The 19515-nt window shown below is 29.7% G+C and overlaps 1 protein-coding gene across 2 annotated transcripts in view; it reads right to left on the bottom strand.

Annotated features, from left to right (window-relative positions):
* The window catches only part of LOC107162013 (Transducer of ERBB2), a 47945-nt gene that overhangs the window by 22315 nt on the left and 6115 nt on the right, over positions 1 to 19515 (bottom strand). For both annotated transcript variants that reach the window (XM_015508697.2, XM_015508714.2), the window contains exon 2: positions 15073 to 15167. The gene's annotated coding sequence lies outside the window, so the exon portion shown is untranslated. The remainder of the gene's footprint in view (positions 1 to 15072; positions 15168 to 19515) is intronic.

Genomic DNA, 19515 nt, shown 5'->3' with positions numbered 1-19515 from the left:
GTTTTATTATAATATAAAACCTATATAAACTATAGGCTTACTGACAAACACCAATTAGATTAATATTTTGTAGATATAATTTGTATGCATGTATTATTATACGATTAATATTAATAGGTATATATAATGATGTGTCATAATAATATTGTTAATTTAAAAACGCTAAAAACAAAATCTTGCAGGAATAAGCTCGATAATATACTTTATTATTTTGTACAATTGTACCTATATTGGCTGTATTGTCGTTTTTAATTTTTTATCTTCTTCACACTTGATGATATATTAAAATCAATATAACACTCATAATTTTGGTACAATCGTGAACTCTTGACAATAACCATGTGTAGAAGTGAATAAGTAAATAACAAAATGGAGCGTTTTATTGTTTGTCTTACGATAACGTTAAGAAGAATTTCAGTATGAAATTTATCTAGAAATATGCATAGAGGTGTTACAAAATTCATTAAAAGCTTATTTTATTTAATCGCTGTGATATACATTTAAAAATCTAACACGATATGCGATAATTAAATCACAATAACAATTATTACTCGAGTCGAGTCTTACTTGGTAAAATAAACGTAGGTATCTGCATATTTTATTTTATTTCTGTTTGCCTAAAAAAATCAGCATTCCATAGTAAATACCTTTTGAATAAATCACAACATGTGAATTTTTATTTTTATTATTAATCTAACGTAATTCTTCTGAAGTCAAAAATATCACAACATTTCTTTCGGAATTAAAATCCCATGAAATAATATTTATTTATGAATATAATACTTTTTTTTTTTTTGGGGGGGGGGGGTGAGGCTCCGACAACAAGGGCCATTAGCCTGTGGAACTGTGAGGGAGGGAACTGTAGGTTTGGTACTCTTGGATGTTTTTTGGCAGAATTTCGAATGGGCACCCTTAGGTTTCTGCCATGCCCTGGTGGCGGGCGGTGGCCTCTCTTTTCAGACAGCGTGAACTGCCCGGAAGGTTATGCCACCCATGACTATAATACTTTACAATATGTTTAGTCGTTTAGTACAAATATGTATACACTGTCTATCAGATATTCAGATGCTTACAAATATTATTATGAAACACGGAAAAACATCATTAGAAATAGGAAAATTATAAAGACACTTTTTCAACTTCGATTATTATCTAAAGAGTACCACAGAAATTTTATGATAAATATTAGGCACCTATACTTTTCACAAGTCTTATCTATATTTTATGAATACATTATCGAGACTGTTATGAATATTTAATTACCTACATTAACTATTGACTATTGCGAATTTTTCAATTGAATACATACGGTACATTATTCATGCATAGTTAAATCCGAATGTATGTCGTATTGTTTACAATGACACGTAATGAGTGTCCTCTATATTTTCTAGAAGGTTTCTGATTAGATATTTTTGTTAAATATTTTTACATGCGCGACGTAAAACTGGAAACAATAAAATTAATATATACATCATAATATATCATATGGAATATTTTTTACGAGATAAATAAACACGTGTAATATGTCTCCGACTATATAGTAATTACACTATTGTTATCTTTGTGTGTGGAAATTCGTAAAGCTAACCTAACGCAAGGTCGAATTCATTAAAGCACATATTGTAAGCGCCACGCAAACCTCGGAGTTATATTCGTACATATTATAATATAGTATAGAGTCGTAGAGTGTAATAATAAATGGCAATAATTTTATTTTTTACAACGCCGGAAAACCGTTCTTACACGAATGAAAGTCAAGGTCGAAAAGCAACCACTCCGCAATCGCCGTTCACCCTATCCCAATAACCTACCTAGTAATTTATATAACTTTATAAATATATATGTATGTGTGTGTGTGTGTGTGCGTGTACATTCGATATTGATTTTGTTTTGTTCTTTTAGTATAATAATTTGTCCGATGAAATCGTACACAAATCGAAACGAACATTTTTTTTTCATTCCATAGAAATCAAATATTTATTTGCTTTTAATTTATTTTCTAAAGAGTCATAATTATTTAGGTGAAACGGTCAAATGTTTATCATGAAAAATAATATTATTAACCGTATGTGATGTGTTTGATGCGGTTTGTCGTTAATAATAGATATTTCTAATTTTTGCATTCTGACATTCTGTTAAACTGTATAAAATAGATATATAATAGCACATGATGGAATATACAGTGTGGAGCACTGGGGCACAATAATGTAGTTATAACAGGGGAAAAGGGCAGAATAGACTTCTCATCCTGAATTCGTAGATAGTGTACCTCTGTATATTAATATAATATAAAAATTATTTAAATTATTTTTTAATCGTCGGTTCACGTGAATTATGTAACCATTTTTCATATTCACATGTATGCACGCGTATTGTGTAGCAGGTTACTCTCCATTTTTTCAATTTATCAAAATTGTTAAATGTACATCAACCAACCCTATATGAATATAATACTTATAATAGGTACACAAATTTATTATTATTATCATCATTATTATTATTATTATTATTGATGATAATGGTAATTTTAAATTAAAATATTAAATATACTCGTTCGACGTGCAACGTTCAAGGTTGATGAGCAGCGTAATACGATTGCATATATTGTTATTTTTCTCCGCAGTTTTTTTTGTTTTTTATCGACCAGTTTCAAACCACACGCGATACCTCTACAGCAAACCTGACTTCACAAGCGCCTGTTGTTTTGGATACTAGTTTTACGAAATGAAAAATAAATTTACCTAAATTATATTGTTTACAATTCACGGGCCCCGTCGATGACTTTGCACTATTTGCACAGTTGACGGAACACGGCGGCGCTACGTGGCCACGGTGTATATTATTATAATAAAATAATATTATAGGTATCGTTACCATACTTTTTATACTGACTACGGGGCGGTACACGCTTGTATACATAGGTTTCATGGAATTATAATATTGTTATACTGCTGCAGCGTGTACACTCTGTACTTAGAATATCGCACAATATTATCACTATTTGCCCTTTTGGAGTTGCTGGAGCATTCGGTCAAAATATCCAAACATAAAAAAAAGGTTTTAAAACGATTGTATGTCGGCATTATATTTTAACTTTATATTATAGTTAGTATAATAATAAAATCAAAGTTCACCAAGCTTAACACATGATTTATATATAGGTATTATATACAATGCAATATGCTTATTATGTGTGTAATATTATATAGGTAGAAATTAGCCTAAGGCTCGGAAGTCGGAACTTTAATTTTTATGCAGTCATCAATAATTGTAAGAACAACAATTGTTTAGTATATGAAATCTTGTTCGATACGCCCGTCTTATAATGCACGACTAGAAAATGCAGCTGATGAGACGAAAATAACACGACGCGTGTATTGCTCACCTACCATTATTGGACCACCGAAATCTAAAAATGTCTCTTCCCGCTTCCGCATCTTAATTATTACTATTTATAATACACTATATTTAAATTAAAAATATAAAAAACGATTCAACTAAATGTTTAAATTTAGATGTTCGCCGTCGCATATTTTGATTTAAATATTTTAATTTGGATAATCACGTTATACTTTTATATATATATTAAAATCTGATATCTATTATATGCATATGTGCAATGACGTGCATTGCATATTATTATGTAGGTATACGTAATTTTTTTTTTATTGTCCTGAATGGACATAAGTCAGAGACGTTATGAGTGGTTAGGAAAGGGCCTCGGTGGTATAAATGGGACTTCGAATCGTAATGTGGAGCACGGGTGGTGGTTCTACGATCTCTACGAGAGTGTGTAACCGTTAGCAACGGTCGGCGTGACGTCACACCAAAGCGGTATCGTTACGTCACGCGTACGGCGGCTACGACGAAATGTAGAGTAGGGCAAGAGTGTAGTAGCACGCAGGGGCTCTATCGACTATGCGGGCACCCCCATCGCAACCCCCACGATGGGTACGGACGCTGCCACCCACTCACCCACACATTTGACGGTAGACGGTAGACGCGTATGCGAAGGAGGCCCACCGACTGCTCGTGTCAGGTCGACCGTACGCCACGCACACACCCGCACATCGGCAACCGCGAGAATTGCCCAACTGTAAAATCCGTAGGCATAATAATAATAATATTATAATAATACTGCCACGTCAAAATGAGTTATCGTACCGTTATAATAGTATAGCCTATCGCTTGGTGTTATAAAAATGTTTGCTAAAACTTGGATAAGGTCGTAAAGGTTGACGAGCAATTTTTACTGAAATAATATTATAATACTTCATTTTAGCTTCGACATTTTTCGCTGTGCAGTGTACGATCGACGACGACGTGCGTACCAACTTCATAACATGACATTATTATTATCATCATTCATCATCAATGTTAATATCTTGCCGAGACGTATGTAAGGTCAGTGAGTGTATAGTATAATAATATAATATCGTATGACCAGACGCGGACGAGTCATCGAAATTTTGATTTACTCGGACGCCAATTTAAGACACATCTATTACACTTAATATACGCGTATTTGCACGAGTGTGTATAAAATAATATTTCATATTATGTTGTAAACTTGTAAATAATATTATTATTATGGCTTAGCGTATCCTACACGTTCGACACCGACGTTTTGCGATCTTCATAGCACGGCCATATCGCGTAGGTAGTTTTTTTCATAGTTATTTGGACATTATCACGCGTAATATAATTACAAGATTTTCTTTTTTCATACCATCCAACCGGAGTGATTTTACCATATAACTCTACATGTTATATAATACACGTAAATAATACGCTACACAGCTATACTCTCTCGCCATCTTCGGGTTTTTTCCACCTCAACCTTGTTTATCACACTTTTTCCGTATCGCCAATCGTACAGTACGATACATCATTATAATATTATGAACGTGCGATATAACATTATATCAATAGGTAAGGTAATAGGTAGTATATTATATATATATATATATCTATATATATTAAACCTACTTTAATATTATGATACGCACACCTATTACGGTACCTGAATAATAATATCTACAGTAATTATTAATCGTTTGTATGTTTTTTTTTTATGTTTTGCGTAGTTATATAATATTGTACTTACATTAATTTCAGTACACTAATACAGGTTATGTTACATGTATGCAACTTTAAAATGTACCGCTTTAATGCCATGGCGCCATAATCAAGATCATATGAATATTTTTTAATTGTTTTTTAACTGCTCCATACAATATTAAATATGAATTAGCCTAATAAAAGACAAAACCAATCATTTATTCAAAATATAATTTATAAATATTGTATCTGATGAAAACTTGCCAATCGTTACCTGACCAGTGACCACCAAATAATTTATCATGAATATTTATGAAGTATAGAAACTACTAAACTAGTTTATCATTTTATAAAAATAAAACTGCGAAGAATTGTACAAATTTAATTTACATATAATTATGAATTACATAAAAAAATATTTTATATTTTGCTTTTTACCAAAACTGCATTTGATTAGATAAAATTTGTGGTTTTCCGTTTACCGATTCCCATTATAACATTTTGTAGATGGTTAGGAAAATCGAGCTTACATAATTATATAAACATGTTTAGACATACACATATATATATTAAGTTGTACGTACAAACTATAATATAGTTTAAAGTTTTCATACAGAAAAAAAACAAACATTTTTTTCGTGTCCATGAATATGTATTAATAAAATAAAGTTAAGTTTTAAATATAATTTAATGAATGATATGTTTGTATTGGGTACGTCGTAATACGGTTTTATTATTTTCTTTTAAGCATTGTGAATAATAAATACTTACAATGACGTTTACATTATATTATGAATCGCACGAACAATATATATTATATATTTTTATTATAATAATAAATTTAGTGTAGTAAAATTTAAAACTATGATGAGTATAAAATGTTGAAACAAAATGTTGATAAAAATTAGAATATCGGTATGTCATTAACCACGAACGTCGAACACAAATAATTATAGTATTCTAAAATGATTTAGACCAACAGTGGCACCTATTTGGTACCAGTAGGCGTGATCGAGACAAACAGATGTAGAACAACCGCATGTGTGCGATAAATTCAATATTTGCTAAACATCGGTGATTTCTTTAACCACAAACAAAAATGGGAAGTGAATACAAATTTAGATTGCATTTTTTTAAATTCTCGAATTTCTGTCATTACTGAACAGGTAAAACTTGAGATAAATTCTGAAATAATATTAACGAAGACAATAAAACGCAACGAGTCGCGTTATCGGCAGATATTAATTTTGCGCAAGTCATATAATAGGTAGGTACTTAGGTATAAAACTACACAAACGCGATAAACGTCGCATCAAAAAACAGTTATATATACTAATTGTGTGCGTGTTTTTAAATACAAACGGTCGGCCCGTGAATTGAAATTTTATAATATTTAACAGTATACGACATGGCGAACACGTATATCGTGTATATATAATAATAATAATAATAATAAAAATAACATGGAAAACGACTAACGAGTATCATATGACCGCACGTGACAAAAATCCAAAGGATAACTACTACACGCTGTGATCGTGACGCGATACAAGTATAGCTCGCTTCACTGAGCGGGCACAGGCGTCATCGTTCTTCAGGAGTATGCGAGGAAAAAAATGTATTTAAAAATTAATTACGGCAGACAAAACATTATTTGTCGCGTGGTCGTGCACAAAGGTACCGATTGCCAATTATGTCGTTTTTTCGGCGTTTATTATTATTTTTTTGGCAAGACTTTTTGATGTTTTTTGTTGTTGCAAAAACAAACATATTATTATCTCCGTTATAAATATAACATTTATTACACACGCCAAAACCACGCACACCTCGGACGGACCACGGTCGGACCGCCGCAGCTGTTGCAGAGCGCGGTGCCGCTTGCTATACTATTATTATCATAATTATCATTATCATTATTATCGTTACTATTACTATGTGGCTGCGCGCACACCTAAGGAAAGGATGGCAGCGACACGACGGCGACGTTGGACACCCGCGAACGTATAAATAAACACGCCGACCTCTTGACGAAAAAGACGAAAAATAGACGTGCGCGATCATAGTCGGAGGCAGCGTCGTCGTCGTCTTCGTATGGAAACTTACATTCGGCCCAACACGTTTTGCTGCGTTGGTGATTAACACCGCTTTTGTAGTAGGTATACGGTCTCAAAAATAGATTAGACTATTTGTGGCCAACGGTTCTTCTCCAGCAGGGACACATTCTCGAAAAACGTACGATAATCATTATTATTATTCCGTTTTTTCTCTTCACCACGCCTATCGGTAATAATGACTACGACGTTGGCGATAATAACGTTAATATTAATTTAACTAACCAGTCGTCGCATATGATAATATTGAACACGCGCGGTACACGAATTATTATAATGACGTGATTTGATCCCTTTCAGCAGCTCTCTCTCTCTCTGTCACTATGTACTTGTCTCTGTTTTTCTGTCACTCTCTCTCTCTCTCTCTCTCTCCTTCTGTACATAATATATTTGACGTACCATGTGTGTTTCGTGTGGTGTTTGCACGTTAAAATATATATTAGTGTAGATTATAATATACAACAGATACGACGTGTACTGATACTGATGACGGAACGCAGAGCAGCAGCACGGCTTTTATATTTTAGGGTGTTACACTGTATTTGTACATACAGTTGACTTTCTATCTGTTTTACGACAACTGCGACGACGATAATAATAATAATTTATTATACGTTTATTTTACAACAAACGCTTATAAGTTATAATACACGCGCGATGTTTTATACGTAAGCGATAGATTTAACGAGCCCCCCCCCCCCCAAAAAAAAAAAATAAATAAATAAATAAATAGATAAACTGCCATCGCATCGCAATCTAAATTATGTTTGAAATTAATAATTATTGTATCAGCATTCAGAGCCCATCAGTCACGCTAAATGTGTGAACTCGACTAATGCAACTTCAACGCGTAGTGTGAACACACGGGATCGAATATCGACGCGTTGGTAAAAAATGACAAACAGTCGACGACGACTTTAAATGTGAAGATAAAACAATTAAAAATCGACTCTATTAAAGTTACATGACAATCATTGATGGGTAACAATAATATTATAATAATTAGAAGATCAAATGATATTTTTGCGATCGAGATATCAGCTGTGAGAACTATGCACCCAATATTTCAAACTGTGCCGAACAACAGCTATTGTTATCTTGATATATAAAAGGTCGTATAGCCATATATAGGTATATGTATAACGCAATAACATATTTTTTTGGAATAGGAAATTAAACAAATTGCAACAATTGATTTTAAGTTAACTATCGACGTGTAAAAACAAACGGACGATGATCTGCAATAAATCGTTTCCGCAACGTTTATGATTTATATTAATTTAGGTGCGTGTGGGTACATCTTTAATCATATTATTATAATATTATATCGTCCGTGGGGCAGTGTCGAGTTAATCGCCGTATTGACTGACACGATTCCATCCAAGTACGAATTATATGATATTATTATATATGTAGGTCATGGGGGCTGCAATGAATCGATATGACAACCACGGCAGAGCAAGTAAGCCTTGGACGAGTTCCAACTGACGGACAAACTCGCACATTTACAATATGCACGCACATACTGCGGCGTGTGGACGCGGACGTGATGATTAAAATAGTGATCGCTTTTCGGCATGTCGACGATGATCGGAAAACCATTTCGGTAACAATACACACAGATTACGGCTAAACGACTGTTTCGGAATGGATAGGTACAGTACGCCGATTGAATAATTTAGTTTATTGGTATCTTATTGTACTAAAACAGTTGTGTTTCTATGATAACTTTTTCTGACACATTTTTACTGTACTAGCGCGCCGGGTGGTAGTTTAACAACGTCCCCTAGCGCGTCACCTCTACAACAATATTATAATATTAAGCGGAGATACACTTGTGTTGCTCGTACCTATCATTATACAATTATTTTAAATTTCATATTTATATCCATTAAATTTCGTTTTTCTATATTTATTTCCTTACACACAGTATTACAATACAGTAATTTAATCTATACGAGTCATAGTCCATAGTACCTGTAGTAGAAACAAAAAACGAGGAACAATCTAGTATGATACCTATCTGAACTCTACAGCAAAATATAATATTGTATGGCCGACTCGATAATTCGAAACGTTTGCTGTAGCCATTCACAAACGCACGCCGCGTGGACGGAATCTGTTTAGTCAGCTATTTTTGAGCATTGATCTTATAACAGTTTCAAAACGACAATGTGATACAATAATACGAATAACAGCGACATGTGCACAACCGACGGAAATAGACTACGACTACATAATATAGTCTCCTACACGATTTTATATTTATAATAAAACAACATTATATAATATCATACACGTATTATACATATATATATAGTGTACACACATTTTATGCTATGACAAATTCCATAATTTGCTTTCTTACTGTGGGTATATCGACCAACAACTATCTTAAATGTATTTAGGTATTAAGCATTATGACGAATTAAAAAACTATGCGTACCACGCTGATACGAATTTGTTTTATACCGCAGGGGAGAGTAATATAATATAGATACCTTAATATCATAATACACGTTATTTGTTAAAAAAAAAGTAAAACTACTTGTACAACCCATAATAAAAATAATAACGTTATTGCATTATTTACCCACGTGTTGATCGTGTTAAAAAAATACACAGATGTCTCAACTCTTTATTGGAACGTTACGAATATATATATATATATACATTATACATACACACTATACACATAGGCGCCCGCAGGAGGGGAGCAAGCTGGGGCATTTGCCTCCCTGGCTTTTTCAAATATTTTTTTTAATTGAATATTTTAAGATAAATTACTATATACTAAACAACAAATTTAAAGTATAAAATAAGTTGTAATATAATAAAATAAAATATATATTGTATACGAGTATAATAAAAAAAGTTATTATTTTAAAACATCTAATAAAATTATAATATTTATCCTCAAATCCTAACATTGCCCCCCCCCCCCCCTAGAAAAATTTATGAATTCATTATATTGTTCAAGAGTAAATTGTAAATATTTCGTATAATAATTTAAGTGATTTTAAATTTCGATAAAGTTACATTTTTATTCCGATAGATAATGATATCTATATCGATAAAAACGAACGATTTAACATCGTAAATTAAAATCAGGAGAATAATAATTATTGAAAAATTATTGTATTTTATCATGTCAAGTTTAGTTTTAAAGCCTTTAAATATTAAAAGATATATTTTATATAATAAACTGTATGTAAGGACAAAAAAAAAAAAGATAATTTATACCACTTCACAATATTTTTTGTAAATATTTGTTGTAGAGTATAGAATAGATATTATAATTATAATGCTATTTTTTTTTTTATTAAATGATTGAATGATTAATAATTAATGATGGATGATGATCATTGCAATGTTTCATTTTACACATGATTTCGCAATTATTAAAATCGTTTTGTTGATAAGATTAACTGCACTTATAAAACGATAGAAGAACATATTATTATTTATAGTTTTAAACATCCATTATATTTATATAGTTTTATATTATATTGAATAGTTTCGACATAGCGTGGATGAAAAATAATTTTTTTTTTGCAATAAATGTATTAGCGTTTTAATGTGTCGAATCGAAGTCAAGGCGAAGAGTTTAGTTCCGTTTGTTTTCCATACATATTTTTTCAAAAAAAACGATACTTTGATAGTTTTCACTATACAAATTATGGTTGGACATAAATTTAAGTAATAATCGTGATGAATTGCTATTTACTTGGTTTGATTTCAAAATAAAATACAATTAACCTTGTGAATGACACTCGCGTGTAACTTCTTGTTTTGTTCTGCAATCACATACGATCCAACATTTTTCGCCTATCTGTTAATCATAAACAACGATTGCGTTTACGTGACCAATTTTTTATACTTGCGTCTTGGATTGACCGGTTAAGGAGACGTTCGCTATATTTGTAGACCAGTTTAAGCACTAACAAATGACCAATATTTTTTTTATATAGGACATTTGCCTACCCGTAAGTTATAACTTTATAAGTGATATTATATAATTTATACCGAACACATTAAAGAAAAATTATTTTATGGTAATCGATTCATAACAAAATATGTATTGTGAATAATTAATTCAAATGTAATGGAAAATAAATATTATAATTTTAAACCAATGTATACATGTATATAGGTTATATATAGGTTGATTAAATTTATCCTAATAATTATACATTGGTATTTATAATTGATTACTTTATCATTAGTAGCAAATTAAATATTCGATTTATTTCTACGAAAACTATATTTCAATTGTTCGATGTTTGACCTTATATTATTACAGTCTTCATTAACGCCATTTTGTGTTTATAAATATATATTTTTCTATTGATAAAAATCCACCATATCAAAAACAAACATTTAATTGAAAACTTTTGTCAATTTGTGAATTATTAATATTTATGATACGAAAATGTATTTATTATAATATTATATTACTTAATAAAATATAAATATACTTAATTTTCAAAGAAATATTTAAATAAAATTACAGATATTTTTTAACATTTAAAACGTTTCATTTCCTAACATCTAGTTTTATAGCATATTAGCGTTTACGAAGAATTAACAGCGCATAAATTAAAAATATTATTAATCACTTCTTAAGAAATCTGTTCTTGTAAAAGAGAAAATTAAAGTATTTTATGTTAAAAATCGCTACCTCAAATCCTACCACATTTATTCTATTTATTCTATATATTATAGATTATATTATGTGTCACATCAATATATGATATATCTATAATAATTTTTGCTAAATTGACAAGACGGCAAATATGTGTTTCTGTAACCCAGTCAAAAGTTATCTTCAAAACAAACTATTTTTTTATCATTGAACGTTACGGGTTAGGTAACTAGCACCTACATATATACCTATGTATGCTGAGAAACCACAATATAAATTATAATAATATATAAAACAGTTCAGTTTGTTCAGCTTATAATCTTATATGTGAGTATACGGTTCATTGACAACATTTACCATGGAATATAATAATATATGTATAGAATATAAATTCTTCACCTTCATAAGTTCAGATAAAAAACTCATGTTACATTTGAATATTATGTAATATCAGTAAGCTAAGTGTGCATTGTTTAAATTTGAATGAAACATCCTGTCAATTTTTTTTTAATATTTAAATTTTTCCATCAATTAGATACAAATTATAATTTATTTTAGAGAAAATGATTTTTATTGTTTAGTAATAAATTATTTCCGTATTTTTCCGCACTTTAAACTAGAAAGTTAGGAATTAGATTATTTATATTGTTGTTAGGTATCCCTTGTATCCTACTATCCTGTATCTATATATAGTATGCAATACACTTAAACTCTTTTGGAAAGGTCAGACATGCTGGAAATGAATAGCACACTCAATGATTAAGCAACTTGTTCAATATTGTATCTATATAACGAAAAAAAAAACTAATTTGGTTATCGATGGCGTAAAAATAATATATAATAAGACGTTATAATTTAAACACGTGGTCCGGTGTCCGTGAAATTGTGCGTCAACATCAACATGCTATTATGTATGATTAATAAAAATAACTTAAAAAAATTCTTAAGACAAATATATTTGAAAATTATGCAATCAACTATGAATAATATATTATAGAGATACAAAGAGAACAATCGCTTTACTTGATATCTCTGTTTAGATAGTGAAATGTGCATGTACGTATGAGTGATAGGAAGAGGAGCAGTGAGAAGTGTGAGAGGGGGATGAGCAGAGATGGAAGAGTATATTTGGTAGTGAGAAAGAGAGAGGGTGTGAGTGAGTGAGAAAGAGTGAGCGTCAGAGAGACATAGAGAAATAAAAACAGCATCCTATATACATGACGATCTAAACGAAATAATAGTAAACGGTCGTTCACGGTAACCCGTTGACCTGCAGGTGTACGCTTTACATGCAGTAGTAGTAGTTATAATATCATATAGGACTTCACGCACTTATTATTGATTTATGTCGAGGTCTTTCACCCGTTGAAATCATAATAAAGTGATCCATAAGACAAGGTTTATTGAGTTAGAAATGATCCGAAGTTTCGAACGAAAACGAAACTTTACATTTCGCTTTGGCTGGGAGCATAATGGTACTTTCAAAATAAAACGAACTGCACTAATACACTATTGTCTATTTCTCGTTTATGTATACAGTTATTATACTGAAATTATTGTATATGTATTTACAACAACATTCAAAAATATTATCTTGTTTACTAATTTATACAAGTTGACATTTTATTATAGAGGATTATTATAGAGGATCACAATAAATTAAAAACGAATTGTAGTGTTTAATTTTCTAGTGATATAACGCGTTATTATACCTAACAAAAAACGAATACAACAATAGTAATATTGCTTGAATGTTACCTTTATAAATATCAGCATAATATATTATAATGATACATGTTGATTTAAACTATTTTATTCATTATCGTTCAGAACAATAAACTCTTTCGAATAATAATTACTTTGAACTGATTTGGAATGTCGGTGGCTATAATATTATGTCAGAATTGCTTTTTAGGTAGTTGGTACGTTTTAACAAAATAATATAAGATTTGTAGGTATAGACTATAGATACTCAATATAATATTATAATAATAGAACTTTAATATTTAGTTAATAATTTTAATTTTAAGTATTCCGAGATAAAGTATTTATTAATTAATTACTAATTGATTTCGGAATTATAACATTTCGCGTGAATCAATGTATATCTCTTCTTTTAACTACCTAGTACCTAGTATCTATAGTATCATTTATACTTTGTTTACCCTTGTATAATGTTAATGTTTTTTAATTAATCATCCTTGAATTACGTTATCACGTCATATCAATACAAAAGTCAAGTGACATTCAATAAAATGATTTCAAGTAAAATATAAACTTAATCACTATATCTGTCTAGTCTAAATAAATTATTCTTCAGAAAATAATATTCAATTAGTTACAAAAATAAAATAGCCGACCTTGTGGTTAAAATTAAAATTAATGTTAATGATGAACATATTAAATTTATTATTATTTTTTAAATATGATATAAACTTTTAAAGTATTAAATTAAAAAAAAAATGTTTATGGTAATAATATTTATAAGATTGATTTTGTTTTTTATCGCAAGTGTTTGATATAATTAAAAATTCGTATTATGATGCTTGTGATTTAGCTACCTACGCAGTTTTTAATAAAATAATTGTGGTTAGTACCTATATTCAGTACGAATTCAAATTATTCTTTTAAGTTTGATAATTCATTTAACTTTGGTTTCCAGAACACCATTATGAGGTCTAAGTCATAAGAGTATAATAAATAAAATCCTACGAATAATTTGAAGTTTTGTTACTTAAAAAAACCAAAAAAAGTATATACAATTGTGTAAAACAAATTACAAGTCAGCTAAACTGGTGACAACGTTTTGAAAGCGTTTATTTGTATGAATATATAGACAGAGAAAGCAATAAGTCGGTAAATTTAATTTATGCAACGGTGACAAAAGATAATTGTGTAGCGAAATTGGCAGTGATAAGTGATTTAACGTATACGATGTTTATGACAATACACTACGGGAAATATTATCGAAAATTAGAGAAACTTAGACATTTCTGTAGATAAGTTTGGATTTTTAGAGAAACTTATACCTAATACAAAGACAATAATATTATGTTATGACATGCTTATTTTTATTGTTTCTTATATTACTTACAATTGAGTATGTTTTGAACACTTGTACCTATACACAAAGTGTTTAGAAAATATTTTTCTAATTTTATAGATAATATATATTTATATGTTTAATGGCTATAACCCCATACTAAAATTACTAAAATAAATGTAAAATTAAAAAAAAAAGTATTTACTTACCGAGTATGTGCTGGTTGAATTAATTTAAGTATTAATTATGACTGTCGTTTTCAGAGTTATGGCCTCAACGACTTTTAGTTCCCAACAGTAGTTTCCTGAAATAAAATTTTTATTCAAGTAAGCTTTTAATAGTATAATATTACACTGTTTTAATATTTGATTGATTTAACACTTTAAGTTGTACATCTAAAGTACTTAGTCCTGAAAAACGCACTATCCGTCAATATACAATTCTGAATTAAGTTTAAGTTAAATAGATAATATATTTATTTAATAAGCTGATTGCTTTTTTTTTAAGTTTTACAAATATTACTACATTAAAGTACATGAAAAATGAAAAATAAAATAAGGATGAAAAATGTAGAACTATAAAATTTCAAATTTTTAAGCTATAAATAAAAAATTAAAATATACCCTAAACATTGTATAACACTATAGGTGGTTGAAAAGGTAATAATATTTTTTACTAGAATAACATATTACAACATACTGATACATTACAATACTATACAACACCAAGCATGCTCATCCTCATTAAATTTTTTTTTTTTAATGTATACAAATTTTGATTCCTGGAATTCTTAAATATAGTTTCTAACAATATTTTAAAAATTTTATTTATACTAAGGATATTAATCTTTAAAAATGGTTTTATAAAAATATAAAATATATGCTGCAATATTAGATATAGTATTTACTATATTTTGAACGTGTTTACAAATTATACATTTTAATAGGTCAATATTATTTACGAGCATTTTTGAATCACCATATAGTACTCCTTCCATATATTTCAAACCCATTATCAGGACCTATTTTGTCTTTAGACCTTAGTATACGCAAAGTTAAATAACTCAAAAACTACTCGATCGAGTTTTGATTTTGATACAATAAAATATCCAATAAATAATATTAACAATTGAAAAGGAGATTTTAATTTGAGAAATAGGGGTTTGTATATAATATATGACACTATATAATTATATATATATATATGTATGTGTGTGTGTGTGTATAACTATATCAAACCTAAAATAAAGATAGTATCTAGGTACAAGTTGAGAATTTATTTTGCGAAAGAGAGAACAATCACTCCAGTTATTGAATTTTCAGAGTTCGTCTGTAAACGATAGCAATATTTTATTTATTAAATTCAACACCAATACACAATTCCAGGCGTTCCATATGATAGACATGTTATCTATAACCTACAATGTTCATATATTCACTATTATGTATTTCTGGTATAATGTTATTAATATTTATTTAATATACTATTTCCGTTTGAAATTACCAAGTGGATGCCTTATAAATATTGCCAATTAATTCAGTACCTATAGTCGTGAAAATAATATTTTAGAAAATAAAAAATAATCAATATTATATTTGGTAAGATATTATTTTACATGCGGTCTTTATACTGATAGACAATGTTTCAACAAAAAGGTAAATTTTAAATTTAAATAAAAATGTATTTTCTAATACAAATATAAAGTTAATTAATTGAAATATTAGATATTATAAAATAATATTTTGCGTGGAAAAAAATAATCAACAATTGTCAACTTCATAATACAATGCAAAAGAAAATGTTAAAATCTGAATGCCCAATCAGTTATTGAGAATATTCAACTTAATTAGTGTTTTGGTGATTGTCAAAAAATACATGTACAGAGTCATAGAAAGTACAACTTACTGTCAACTGTCGTAGGTACTGAATACTATTATTACTAACACTTGATGATAAAAAATATAATTACATTTTCTTATATATATATTTAGATATGCACTATATGACTATATAAGTTACATTATATATTTTACAATTTGTTATATTAACACGTTCAATCGTAGATGGTTAACAACAACTTTTCTTTTAAATTACAACTTACTGGCCAATATGATCAAAAAAGTAAATTTCACATAATATTTGCGTAAGTGGGTAAAATTTTAAGTCACTGCACATTCAGGTCATGAGATTCTAAATAGATGTATGGGTATGTACTCAACAATCGGAACTGCAAAACGGTTTTGAGTGTTTTGGCATCGATCATTCAATGTATATAAATGCATGCACTCGCACTAGCTGTACCCATATTCTATACTTCTCTATAGTGACACTATAATATTATTATTTCCAGGCAAGCATTCTCACAATAATGTATTGTAGAAAATAGAGATCTAAGATGACAAATTGTTGTTGTATCATAATTTATTGTTGTCATCACTCATTAAGTGCGACTATATTATTATAACGATTATTTATTAATCGTTTTCTTTTTAGTCAAACTGTTGCTTACAGAACTATTAAATGGCACGTGAGGAGGGGAAGTATTCATGTTTCATCCATGCTGCAGTCCAAACATGGAAAAATAACTATTATTAAATTATAAAAATAAAATATTATCTTAATCATTAGCTATAATTTAATAGGTGAAAATTATAACTTACTTTTTTTGTTTACATAGGTACCAACAATTTTTTAAAGTCCAACATAATGTATAATTTTTATAAAAATATTTAATATTTACTGCATTATGTATACTTATAGTATTATACATTTATTCGTGTGCATACCATACTACGATTAACGATACACAATGATTGATTGGAACAGTACAGATATAACTATACGTCATATATATTTTGAAAAATACTTAAAAAAGAACCATAACAATAATCGAAATCATTGGTGTAACAACACTAAAACACGCGATATTATACGTATGATATTATTTTGTAGGTTTTCAAACAATAAGGACATCTAGAGTAAAATGTATTAAATTGCACTGCAGTGCGGAATTGAATAATTGATACAATTTATTGTACAGTATAATATTGTATATCGCAATTGTCTTTAGATAAAATATAATATATTTTGTAAGTGTTTTATTGAAACAATAATACTCGGTAGTTGCGAGTATAGGTATGTCGTATGTGCAAATAATTACATACGTCTGATGTCTGTAGACATGCAAGTGTCTAGCTTCAACAATATTATTCAATAACGATTAATAGACAAACCGTGTTTTAGACTTTTTAGAGAATATAATATTCTGTACACAATATTAATTATCTCAATAATTCTTATGTATGTTATATACACACACACACACACACCTAGCCATATAATACGATGAGACATCAGAATTATTATATGATGTCTACCTATAATAATATATACTATAGGTGGGCGTACGAGGTGGGTACTTACACACTAGCTGTAACCTGTAAGCTATACACACACGTACACATCTGACACATGGATAAAAAAAAAGTAAAATTACTTTTTATATTACAGTGTATAATTTTAAGTGTATATTATGTTTATAGTCTTTATCTTTGGACTTTGATCGTATTCATTATTGTATCCGACTATTAAGTGAATGTGTATATAACACGTTTGGCTTTGAGGGGCGGTAGGGATGTTAGTCGGTAGATATATACCCGAATCGATTGTATTTTAGGGCACAAGTTTACAGCGCACACAAACAAACCGTAAACTCTCTCTCATACACATACACTCATACACGCACAGCCAACCCCTCCGTGATGTAAAAAGTTTAGGAACCTAGGGAATTATCTAGGTCAAATCATCCATCCACCGCACGACCAACTATCTACAACGTACCACTGCTCTACAACCACCCCTAACCGACCGGGATATCACGACACAAGAGGCGCGTCACGCACACTGTTCCGCAGACGCTCCTTCATGACTACGCTGAACCCTCCTCTCATCGTCGAACACCCGCAGACTACACGAATATTCTATGGTATTCTTGGTGCCCTAGGTCTTTTCCACCAGCCACCAGTACGGAGAAGGCGTACAGTTATATCTCATTTTGTTTTTATACGATAACAACCGAGGTTTGGCTGAATCAATTTCGTTGTTAGTTGTTATACCAACTAATTGCCAACACCATCATCATCCGAACATCCGTAAACATAAAGATTATAATAATTTATAATAATTACATTAGTATTTTCGACATATTTGACAGCTACATAGACATGAGGCGCATTGTTAGTCAATACGGAGAAAGTTACTCATGTCAATTTTCAATATCGAATAGTTTTTTAATTGTTAATTGAATACGCAATTCGTAGTATAGGACACTAAATATTTACTATACGTTTACAAGTTTAGATTATGAACAGACTATGTCTGTATTGATTTTACTATAATATTGAGTATATGTTTGTGTGTGGTTTTTTTGTTTCTGTCATCACCCTTTGGGAGCAGTTAAAATACTTGGCTTTTTACTTCAATATATTATTTTTTTTGTGAAAAAGTGAACTATAGCTGGTGTTTCGAGAGTCAAAACTAAAAAATGCCATATATTTTATTCTTTTTAATAATTTTGAATTTCGGAAGCTCCTGCCTTTATTGTCGATATTGACTTAAAAGTTATAAAATGTATATAATATGATAAGTGATAG

This window comes from Diuraphis noxia, unplaced genomic scaffold (assembly GCF_037042655.1).
Source record: "Diuraphis noxia isolate RWA-SAM2 unplaced genomic scaffold, SU_Dnox_SAM2 contig0004, whole genome shotgun sequence".
Taxonomy (NCBI): Eukaryota; Metazoa; Arthropoda; class Insecta; order Hemiptera; family Aphididae; genus Diuraphis; species Diuraphis noxia.
This window is presented reverse-complemented; position numbering and strand designations above follow the sequence as displayed.